The 12,718-nt window shown below is 36.2% G+C and overlaps 1 long non-coding RNA gene across 4 annotated transcripts in view; it reads right to left on the reverse strand.

The window, feature by feature from the left end:
* LOC122861365 overlaps window positions 1-12,718 on the reverse strand; it is a 59,370-nt gene that overhangs the window by 19,731 nt on the left and 26,921 nt on the right. For 2 of the 4 annotated variants that reach the window (XR_006374477.1, XR_006374480.1), the window contains one exon: window positions 5,650-6,022. This is a non-coding gene — a long non-coding RNA (uncharacterized LOC122861365). The other 2 variants (XR_006374478.1, XR_006374479.1) reach the window with 2 other exon arrangements.

Here is a 12,718-nt window from a genome sequence, read left to right on the forward strand (position 1 = left end):
ACGCAATGGAAAAAAACTGCATTATAGAAAAGGCGGTATTGTATAATCAATCGATGTAGTCGAGTATTAAAAATAGTCATTAAATTATTGATGTGCTAACATGTAAGCAGTATTTAGGAGGTGCATTATGGACTGTTTGGTAGTTTGAACTCTAGCAATTTATTCAACAACTTACAAACTGACAAATCTTAATCTTGAGAGTAAGCAGTAACTTGTGCTGTCAATTCAGTGGAGTAAAAAGCAGCTGCCGGGGATGAAATCTACTTAAAAGCGGCTCCATGGAGCCTAAATTGTGTCTTTTTTGTGGTTTGTTTATTTTTTAACAGGGACATTACAGATAAACATTGCTGCATAGAAAAATAAATAAAACAGATACAGTTTAAAGTGTTCAGGACATCTAGCTGGAGCTAATTTGCAGCCCCTGTCCCTGGTTGGGCTTTTATCACGATAAAACAGCTAAACAAACAAACAGATAAAACATGACATGAATGTGACATTAAATGTGTTTTTCACTATTTAGCAGCATACTTTTTTTTTAAATGCAGTGTCCTTTTTTTTTACTGCACTTCATCCTTCTTTCAGTACATGACTGAGTCTGATATCACTCCAGAGAATAAGACAGAAGTAGAGTTACAGTCGATGTTGTTGGTGAGAGGGCTCTGGTGCTGGAATTCAGGGAGTGGTCACACATGAGGAGGAGCAACACGTGCGCTACTGCACACAACCACTGCTAATGCTAATCATTAAACACATGTGAAGAGAGCGTGTCTGACTGTCAAGCCACATCCATAGTCAAATATGCATTAAAGGTTACTATCTATCTATCTATCTATCTATCTATCTATCTATCTATCTATCTATCTATCTATCTATCTATCTATCTATCTATCTATCTATCTATCTATCTATCTATCTATCTATCTCTGATGACACTGCACATTACTCACAGTCAAACTGAAGGTATAGATGTTTAAAGGTCTAAATGTCCGCCTGCGGCCCAGCAGAGTGCTGCGGTGTGTCAGTCTGGGTTTTATGTTTCTCTGCAGACAGACATCAGTCTGCTGCGGCGGAGTAAAGCCAAGCTTTGGCTCCGTCTACCAGGCTGACTCAGCACACACTCACAGAACAAACAACCTCTGCTGCTGCAAAACAATGGGATGGACCGACTGGACTGATAGATAGATACATCCAGCAGCACTTGGGGAGTTCTTAGTGTAAAGAAAAACACCTTTCATCAGTGTAAATTATGTGTAATGTGTAAAGTGATGCTGCATTTGAGACTATATAGATTTTAACAGCCCAAATCAGTTCTAATGTTGGGCATGATCATCCTCTGCTCACAGGAAAAATCAAAACTTAAAGGATAGCTTCACATTTTTTCAAGTCTGTCTTAAAACAATAGTCAGGTGACCATATGAACATTGAAACAGGTTTTGCTTGCCAAAATGATTCCTCCTGTTCATACTGGCCATTAAAAGATCCCTTCTTAACATGCTTCCAAGTGATGGGGGACAAAATCCACAGTCCTTGTTTTGTGTAAAAATTTATTTGAAAGCTTATCTGAAGCTAACGTGAGGCTTCAGCAGCCTGAATTAGACAAATCAATTGGATATCTTCCAAAATTACAGTCTTTTTATAATGAAATTCCCTCTGTATTTCCCTGGACACGGTTTACCTATTGCGCTGCAGTGAAACAAAAAAAAGAGTGAATTTTGTACTAAATAGACTGTAACTTTTTGCACACTGTGGATTTTGTCCCCCATCACTTACACTGAACGTGCATCAGGAAGGGATCTCTTAATGGTCAGTATGAACAGGAGGAATGATTACAGCAAGCAAAAACTGTTTCACTGTTCATTTGGGCATCTGACTATTGTTGAAGAGTGAAATCCAAACAAGCTGTGTCCTAAACAGCACTGAGTATAAGTGCTCTGTCCAGAGAAAGCTACACACCGTAACAATACATCATTTTTGCTCTCTCATCCCTTTGTGTATGTATAACTATAAGTTAGTTAGGTTGGTGAACATGAGGGAAATAAGTAATAATTTTACAGTTATCGTACCTACTCCTGAAATTTGAGGCAACCTGCAAAGCAGACTGAGGTAGCTTTTATATTTTGGCTAGTATTATTGTGTTATGACCCACCTCTGATATGATGATGTTTATTTAATTTTCTTTGCCCATTTATTTTATATTATTGCTCAGAATGACGCGTTTTTTCATATTAATTGCAATTTCTCCTTTAGAGCTTAAAGAGCCTTAAAGAGTTGCTAACTAAAAGAATTTCATTGGTCTTGTTTTATTGAAGTTTTAGCGCCCCACGCTGGTCTAAACATGCTACTTGAGGCTTTTCTCCTCTGGTAAAGACATAACTCTAGTTAGTTTTTGGACATAAAAGTGGGCTTAAAACACTTAAAATCACACAAAATATCAGCTAAAAATATCACTGTCCGTCTTTAAATCCCCGTATAGAGGCTGTATATAAATCCCACCAGCATAGGCTGGCATTTGTATAACTTAGTCTAATGGTTTAATGTTCTGGCTGCAACTAATGATTATTTTCATTATCGATTAATCTTCTGATTGTTTTCTCGATTAATCAATAATTGTTTGGTCTATAAAATGTCAGAAAATAGTGAATACCCCTTAGAATTTCTAAAGTCCAAGTTTATGTCTCCAAATAGCTTGTTTTGTTCAATCAACAATCCAAAACCTACCACATTATTGATGTATTATCACATATAAGTCAAAGACAAATAGCAAATACTCATAATTAAGAAGATGGAACTCGTGATTGTTTGGTATTTTTGCTTGAAAAATTACTTTAAACGATTAATCGATTATCAAAATAGTTGCCAATTAATTTTCTGTCGATCATTTCAGCTCTATTTTATGTTGTCCTTTTTATTTTGTTTTATTTCTCCATGTTCTCCAAAAATTCTTGTTGCATTTCATTGTATTGTATTTTATGTGCACCTGTGAAGAACCTTGTAACTCTGGTTTTTAAAGGAATAAAAATAAAGTTTACTTACTTACTCAGTTACAATGTGGTTTAAACCCTAATACATAAATACCAAAATAAATGGTTTTAAAATGGCCCTTCAAAAATATCAAAAAGCAGGGAAAACATGAAAACTAACCAGAGGATCAGTCTGAGAGTGAAACATTTACCCGTATGTGACACAGGAATAAAAAAACGACTGAAATCTTGTGACTGTCTGAGTAGTGTCTCATCTTTGACTTCTTTCCCAGTGAAGACAGATGTGAGAATGTGTCTGACAAGCTACATAACCCTGAGGAACAAATTCCTTTTTGTCTTATTATCTGTAAGTGATTTACAAGGTCCTCCAGACACCGTGGAGATTCAAGTGCAGGTCCGAGATGTGACCCGAACACCGAAATGGATTTGAACCAGCATCTTCCGACTAATAGGCTCCCATTCATTTTTCACGGGGAAACAAATTATCTGCTGGTATGTTGTTTTTGTTGACGGACTAACTGTAAGACAGAGACAGAGCACAGGCTGTGGTGGTTTGTAGCAGGGCGTTCTTGGAAAGGTTGTGACCCCAGACCACGTGGACTCGCTAATTGAAAAGGGAAATAAGGGGAAGGTAGTGACCAGGTCATTTCCAAACTTTATCTCTCAATGGATCTGACTTATTTTTAAAACCTTACACTGGAACAGATTAAATATGGGAAATTGTGGAAGTAATCACATTTTGCTGAGATTTAAAAATTACAATTTTGGCATTCTTTGAGAACACGATGATGAAAAATATGGCATTACGATAGTAATTCTATTTTCAATATTAATAATAATATAATAATATTTATTTATAGAGCACTTTTCTAAATCCACGTTACATAAAAACAAGAAAACAGATTAGGATTTTACATACAAACTATGAGTTTTTAAAAATAAGATGCATTACATAGATTAAACAACCCAACAGTATACAGAGTCGCTAAAATTTGCTTTACTTTTACCAGCTGTAACATTAAATGCTGCATGTAGACCTACAGTTTAGTTATTGTTGCTTTTACTTAAGTAAAAGCACTGAATACTTTTCCCACCACTGATTAGTACATACTGATATTACGTATAAGTGAGTATTAACTATGTAAACTACTATAAACCCTGATTAATATTGATGTTGTTAGGTGAAAACATGTTCCAAAAACATTTCAGGAACTGAACTGTAAACAGTTGAACAGCTATGATGGATATGGTGCAACTAACGATTATTTTCATTATTGATTCATCTATTAAATACTTTTTCAAGTAATCATTTCACTCGTCTCATTTTTTTTTTATGTTTTGAATTTTCATGATTGTGAACAACTTTGTATCAGAAAAGTGCCATAAAACTAAAGATGATGATTATCATGAAGGTATCGGCAGTGGTCAAACTGTGAAGATGTGACAATGTATGTTTGTGTTTGATGACGATAAAGGACAATGTCAGGAGCAATTTCTTGAACGGGATAAAATGTAGTCTAATAATTTCAAAAATGTTTACAATCTTACAAAGCAAATCCAAAAAATATTTTACAGTGCTTAATTAAGAGCCCAATCAGTATTGATCATACACAGTAAACTAGAGGTTTATTTTCATACATAAAGTAACTGAGGAGTTAGATGTACAAGACTGACAAGAGTCTACAGCCATGCTAGCAGCTCTGAGGCAGTGCATAGCAGTGTTTTGAGCTAGATGCTAAAATCAGCATGCTAACAGGCTCACCATGACCATGCTAACATGCTGATGTTTAGCTGGTATAATGTTTACCATGTTCACCATCTTAGTTTAGCATGTTAGCATGCTAATATTTTAATAATTAGCACTAAACACAACACAAAGCCGAGGCTGATGGGAATATCATTAGTTTTCATCATTAGGAGGTATTTGCTCATAAACACAAGTATTGTAAAAAATAAAATAAAAATGTCCTGATGATGGCACTAGAGCAAGTCAGGGGTTAACCAAAGTCTGGGGAACATGAATATGTTTTTATGGAAATCCATCTGCTCTTCAGATATTTTCTTTCTGGATGACCGACCGACCGATCGACTGACCGACCGACTGACCGACTGACCGACTGACTGACCTTGCCAACCATAGAGCCACGCTGCAAGTGCTAAAAGCATGATAGCAGGTGGTAAATATAGGTGATTTCCTGGTGGATCACAGACTTTGCATCTGAAATGACCCCAGTTTTTTAAACGCATTTCTATGTAAATGTTAATGTACATCAGACATCAGTGAACATTAAAACATCACACTTAATTTGCACATGCAGTCCTTGTACAAATCAGGAAGTCAGCCAATCAACTGGAGAATGAAAAACAATAAGAGGATAAATCCGATGGTTGTTCCTCTTTTCTGCACACCTGTCTAAGTTTAAGCTTTTTCCCCAGATTTTGTTGGAGGCAGAAAACAATGTCTATTTCAATCACAACTGAATGCACAAAATTGTTGCAACAGTTTATTGAAAAGTCTAACAATTAGCAAGTACAAAAGGTGACTGCCAGGGTGGGGAGTTTTTGCAAGTTTTTACCACAGATGAGATGACGTGTGCTGTCACTCTCCCCCAAATTCAACTTCTCTGTGAGTAGAGCTCTGTTTCAACACTTCTGGACAGCTCTTGTATCACGCAGAGATAAAAATGGTAACTCATGGTCAGTGGAAGTTCAGAGAATCAAGTACATAATGTGTTTAGGTGCAGTTCAATATTCCACTCATCACTCACTGTCAGGTTTTGAAACGGATGAAGTCTGTGGGTCTGTACATGAAAAGGTCTGATGCAACACAAACATCAACTCTTATCCTCCAAACCCTTTGAAACGCCCTGTTTCACAATCACACCAGTCCATGCTGCTTTGCTCAACAACACGTAAACAACGGCTGCTGAAAGAGCCGAGAAACTGCCGGAATAACTTTTTATTTACCTGTCTGTGCAGGGATTTGAACCAGCAACCTTCCAGCCTCAAGTCCACCTCTTTAACATGACGAATGTTGGAAGCTGAAAAAAATATGAGAGAAAAACAGTCAGTATGTATTTCTATATACAGGTACTTTCTGTGAGGTCAAATATGAACAATGTAGAATGAATTGTATGATGATTGATTTGACATTGTCTACATTCAGATCATATTTTACTATAAATCAAACAAAAATACTTTGGTTTATGTCTTGCAACAATATGAAGAAGCCACATGATAAACTGTTACACAGAGAGTAATAAATCCATCCACCCATAAATAAATGCATTTCAAATGATGTCAAAGAGCGTCACTACAGCATTTTGAACATGCCTTCTGTCCTCCTTCAGTAAGCTTTCATGTCCGTAGAGAATGAAATCACGCTGTATGCATGAAGACGTAATTCATTTCCAACACTGCTGACTGGAAAGCATGATGCTGATCAAAATCACCAGCTGAGATATTTAGTGCACAGCTGTATCCCTCTTACACAACTGACCAATGCTGCCATTTCAACACAGTTGACAGCCATTTTGTTTGGTGAACTCACACAAAACAAGAAACCTCAGAAAATAGCATGACCACGATCAACATATCTGAAATTATTATTTATTATAATATGATGACAGCTTCCATAAACAAATGAGAACATAATATTGGTATTTCACACTCTACTACTGTTTGTGGTGGTGTTTTTCAAAATGAACGTGTTTCCCATAAATCCAGCTGCAAACTGTGTCTTTTTATACTAAGTTTTGCCTCATACTGAATTCTGCCTACATCTAAAGTGAGTTATATACTCAGAATGGAGAAATGACAATAAAGTACACTTTAAAATCCCAACATTGAGTGTGGTATTGATAGGACAGCCATTCCCTATCCTGGACAGCCAGGACAGGGAAGACCTCAGCAGTCTCCCAGTCCACTGATGGGCCTTGGGGTTTAAGCTGACCATGTATTCCCAAAGTCCCAAGTTCAAGTCTGGCTGAGGACATCTGGTGCATGTCACCCTCTCTCTCCTCTCATTTCCTGTCAAATCTCCACTGTCAACTATCTAATTATAGCAAAATGTTCCCCAAATAAAAAAAAAAAACGGCTACGTCCTTAATTATGCATAACTTTAAGCCTTAATATAATTTAAACGAGTCAGTCACATAAAAATCACCCCGTCACAGTTGTCATGAATATGGAAATTAACTATAGAGACCAAAATCGTTTTTTGTACCAGGCTGTGAACATGTTTATTTCTGCTGTGAAGTTGGGCATTTTAACATGGAGCTCTATGGGGATTGACTCGCTGTTGGAGCCATTTGAGCAACTGTAGTTTTTGGCACATCCGCCTTGGCTTCATTTTTCAGCCCCCGAGGTTGCCGCTTAGTTATCATCAGCAGCTTTTTTTTTGTGTTTTTTGTATTATGCTGCTCAGTTAAAGTTATCAAACAATACAAAGTTTCTATAGCCACAATAGCAGCGCTGCAAGGCTGTACTTTGGCACAGTGGTGGTTTGAGTGAATTGCTAACATCAGTGCTGACATTCACAATATTAACATGCGGATGTTTAGCAGGTATAATGTTTACCATGTTCACCATCTTAGTTTAGAATGTTAGCATGCTAACATTTGCTAATTAGCACTAAACACAAAATACAGCTGAGACTGATGGGAATGTCATTAGTTTTTCATCAGATCAGTCACTTCTTTTAAATCACTTCTCAAAACGGATCTTTTCAAAAAAGCCTTTTATTAATTCTAATACTCTGTTGTATTGCCAACTTATTGTATCTGTTTTATTATTAGTAATTATCTTTATTATTGGGGGTTTTATTTTATTTTTATTTTATTTTATTCGATTTCATTGCAGTTACTGTATTATTTTAATTGCCTGATTATATTTGCCTCCGTCCTGAAATGTTTTAATCCTTGTTCAACCATGTAAAGCACTTTGTAACTTTGTTTTTGAAAAGTACTGTATCAATAAAGTATATTTTATTATTATTATTATTATTATTATTATTATTATATAGATATTTGGTCATAAACCCAAGTATTGGACAAATTAAAATGTTTGACGTGATGATGGCGCTAAAGGAAAAGTCAGGTGATTACCAAGTCAGTAGGCTTCATCCTCTGGGGACAAAATTTCATGGCAATCCATCCAATAGTTGTTGAGATATTTCAGTCTGGACCAAGGTGGTGGACCGATCGACCAACCGATCGACATAATGACATTTCCTTCCGTAGAGCCACAACGCTAGCATGGCTACAACAAAAGATCAGAGAACTTTCTAATTATAAAAGAGGCTTTATGATAAAAAGTTACCAGGCTGGTAGGAAATATAAAAAATGCAGACTGCCCTGAAGTCAACTGTGGTGAACCTGTATATATGTGCCCTCTGCTGATGAACATGAAGTGCTTGAATGTCCCAGAGTCTGAATTAAAATCAGCGTGACTCCAGCAGAGTATATGGATCCCTTACAGTCTCATCCAATACACATTCCAACAGAACAGTATGTGGACTGTGTCTGCATGCATATTTTGTGTGTGTGCGTCCTTGTGTGTGGATGTGTATTATAAGTCTTCATTGCCATGTGATGCTGGCTCGTCTCTGGGACCATCAGGTTTGCTTTTCACAGTGTGTTGTGTGGAACTGAACGCTCATCAGGTTGCATTTCTCTGGGAAATGAAGTACACTCCAACTTCTCACAAGGTTGCGCACCTTTCCTGACATTTTCACAGCACTTTAACTGCAACACATCCATCAGTACTGCTTCAAACCAAGCAAAGAATACTGTTACAACCAAAATAGTAAAAGCTGATATTGTTTTCTTGTTTATGATGCTTAAGTCAGTTTGATGTAGGTGCACATCTAATGGGGAAAGTCACTTTTGAATGTGAATAGTTACTCCAGTTTATTTACTTTTTAAATCCTTGCTTTTACATCATGGACTTCAAATGACCTCTACAGAGCATTTCAACATCTTTCAGCCCTTTGTTTTGGTTTTAGCAACATGTTAATTTTAACTTTATAAGGAGATAATATTTAAACTTTGCTGCTCCGTGTAAATAAGCAACTATTTGCTAACAAGTTTGCCGTATCAATTTAAAAGGGGTTCTTATGTCAGTGTTTTGTTTACAGCTTGTTCTGCTGGACCAAAGTGGCCAAAATCAATTAATGCAGCTTTTAAGAACCTGTTGTAGCTCCATGAAGTTTATCATCTATTTGTGTTTTAAAATTAAATGTTGGACTGTTTCTTCTTTTTTGTCATATATATCAAGTACATTAGATGGTGTGGGATATTTAAATTTAGTTTTTAATTTAGCAATATGTTATGTTAACCTGGCAAAACTGTGGAAAGACACGGGGGCTGTTCAGGTCACATTTTTCCAATACAATCCATCCAGATCTTTTTAAAAAATAAATCTGAGGCTACAAATAGGCCATGCAATTGCAGAATTATGCTTCATTTTATATATACAATGCCTAATTTTGATATTAGTGAATGAGGTTTGGGAATTTTGGAGAGGCAGAAGAAAGCAGCTGAATGCTCCAATATGTTTTTTACTGATCTGAATGAATGCTTGATAAGATGCTTTCCAGACTTCCTTTGAATCTTGGATGGAAAACCTGGCTCACAGGATACAGGCGTCTAGTTTGATGGCAGTGGTGTTTAACATTATCAGCAGAATGCATGGTGGTGGTATCGGTAAAGCCATCAATAACGGGTAATAGGTGTGGCAAATTACATTCAATAAGCTGCGTGTGCTTTCCATTTACCAGTCATATACCTCAGCTTCTGATATCATGAACCTTCATCAGAGCAACATGAAATGGACATATAGTAAATTAACAGAATGTGATTTGTATCTTCTGTCTGTGGGGGCGTACAGATGAAACAAGGTCCCTACATAAACAGTTAAGTCACTCATAGCTCCAACTTTACCAGCTGCTAAAACAGTTTCATGTATGAGGACGCGGCCTGGACAGGACTCAGATAACATCAGGCTTTTAAAAAACATGCCTGGAAAATGTTTGACACAGTGTGACAGTCTGTAACTTATTTTACTGCCAGGTTTTGCTCTTATATGTAATATATGTGTCCTTAAACAGAATTAATATTGATTAGCATCTGCTGGACAGATATTAGACTGAGAAGTTTGACTTGATATTGTGTTAATTTGTTTTTATCTTACTTATGTGTTTTGCTGTATGTTACCGGTCTGCAAAAAAATAAATAAAAAGTGGATTTAGTCTAAACATAACTTTATTTTGCCATATTCCCAATGATACATAATACAATCATATACATAATAAATAGGAGTTCTGTGGCATTTTTGAAGGACACTGAGACACGTTACCTGAGAAGGATAAACAATAAACCACAGAACAGCACAATCTGCCTTTTCAGACTCTGGTAATGATGTCCACATTGTTCTGACTTGTGTCTTTTTGTCTTCTAGCATTTTCATGTAACATGCTTATTGATAAATGCTTCAAAAATGGAATTCAACAGATATATGATCAGAAAATGAACAAAAAGCCTGAATGTGGTGGCACATCGTCTAGTTGTATTTTCCACACGGATGACAAAGAATGCAGCTGTTATTTATCCTTTTTCTCTCCAGCCAGAAATTGATTTAGGTTTGGAAATGTTTTTTGAACTCCTGCCAAAACTAAATGCTGTGTCATTTTGTCTGCCCATAGCCAAGAAGAAGAAGAAAAAAAAAGAAAAGATGTAAAGAGATTATCTCATTTGTCGGGATTTGCCCTGACTTGAATGCAGATTCAGAAAAAGAACATTTATAAAATCATAAATGTAGTGTTGTGATAAGCAGAAAAGGGAGCTGTAACAGAAATGTCATCATTAAATTTGTTTAACTGATGTGTGATTGAATGTATAATGGGTTAAAATAACTGTAATTATTCCCTCACATTTGAGTAATTGCTTATTTTGTTTTATCAGATTGAATTGCTGCATTACTGGAAAGTAACTGCATGCTGCAGTGAGCAGAGATTGAGAATGTGCCTAAAATATCTGCCCTGATACCTGATAATATTATTTTTGCTCTGCTGGGGTAGACACACCCATCCGGAGCAGTATGATTTGAAAATATTCCTTCACTCATGTTTTCATAGATGCTTTGTTGTTCCTTTTTAGTTATTTAGCACACAAATATAAAACATTTTAGAGGAAGAAACACAAACACATATTAGAAACAAGGCCTGGATAATACAAGCTACCTGATACCTGCGCTGCCTGTCACACCATAATGCTGCCTTGCATTTCTGCCGTATTGATCTGAGTGCTCGTCCCAACATGGCTAATGCACTACTAGCTTCACTCTCAGGTCCAAACATCACTTAGCACTGACGTTCAAACACAAGAGCACCCACAGACGTTGTGAGTGCAACTATGATTCGTTCAGATTTGTGGGATATTGGCCAGCGGGCAGGTAAAATGTCCAAATAGATTTTCTAATAAAGCCTCATGCTGACAGGGAGGATGTGTCCAACACTTTGACGGATGTCATCCTGCAAACCACCACCTGGGTAAATATACGGTCAACATTAGTAACCTCCTCCTGAGGGAGTCACAGCCCCTTTTTGGTCATCAGCTATGTCTTAATTGCCCAGTTTTAAAAAGCTCTTAACCTGTTCCTTCTCCTTCTTCTCCATCTGGCCTTCATAACATTACTGATGTAGTGGCTAAATCACTAAGGGATACCTGCTTTCACTTGAAGTCACATGTTCAGTCTTTTTCAGGGAAAAGGGTCTCACATCAGGGTCTCCTGATGTGTCTGTTGTTTCAGGATTTCAGGACAAGCATGCCTCTGTTAAAGGAATAATCCACCTCAAAATTCTGTAACATACTATAAAAACTACTATTGGTGATGTACCCTGCATTCCTCACTTTATGTTGTTGTTTGTTATATATTTGTTATATCTGTGGATATGACTCATAAACTCACAATTATTTTCATTATTGAGAAATCTGCTGATTATTTTCCCAATGAAATGATTAACTGCTGGGTCTATAAAATGTTATAAAATGGTGTAAAATGTGCATCACAATTTCCTACAGTCCATGGTGATTTCTGCAAATGGCTTCTGACGGACAGTCCAAAACCAAATTATATTTAGTTTACTATCACAAAAGTCAAGATGCAAATCCTCACAACTGAGAGTCAGGAACTTTACAATTTTTGACAGGAAAATTACTTAAAAGATTAATACATTTTTAAAAATTCAGTGAAATACAGTTGCATGTTAGCAGAAGCAGTTGTGAGAAATGTAGGAGAACTAATAACTTCAATATTGCTTAATCTGTTAAATATTTATTCGTATAATCTGTTGATTATTTATTCGATTAATTGATGAATCCTTTAGTCTATAAAATGCCCAAAATAGTGAAAAATGTTAATATGTTTCCAGAGTAATGTCTTTAAATAGCTTGTTTTATCCAAACAATAGTCCCAAACCCAGCAATATTTGATTTACAATCATATAAGAGAAAAGCAACAAGCAAATCCTCACATTTTAGAAGCTGGAACAAGAGAATGTTTGACATTTTTGCTTGATAAATGACATTTATTCAATTAATGACGATTAAATTGTTGTCCATTATTTTTCTGTTGATCAACTAATTCATTAATGGATTAATACTTTCAGCACTACACAAACTGAAGTTGAACTTTGTGCAAAAGTAAATTACAATATTTAATCACAAGATAACAATGTA

Source organism: Siniperca chuatsi, linkage group LG15, assembly GCF_020085105.1.
Source record: "Siniperca chuatsi isolate FFG_IHB_CAS linkage group LG15, ASM2008510v1, whole genome shotgun sequence".
NCBI classification, from domain to species: domain Eukaryota; kingdom Metazoa; phylum Chordata; class Actinopteri; order Centrarchiformes; family Sinipercidae; genus Siniperca; species Siniperca chuatsi.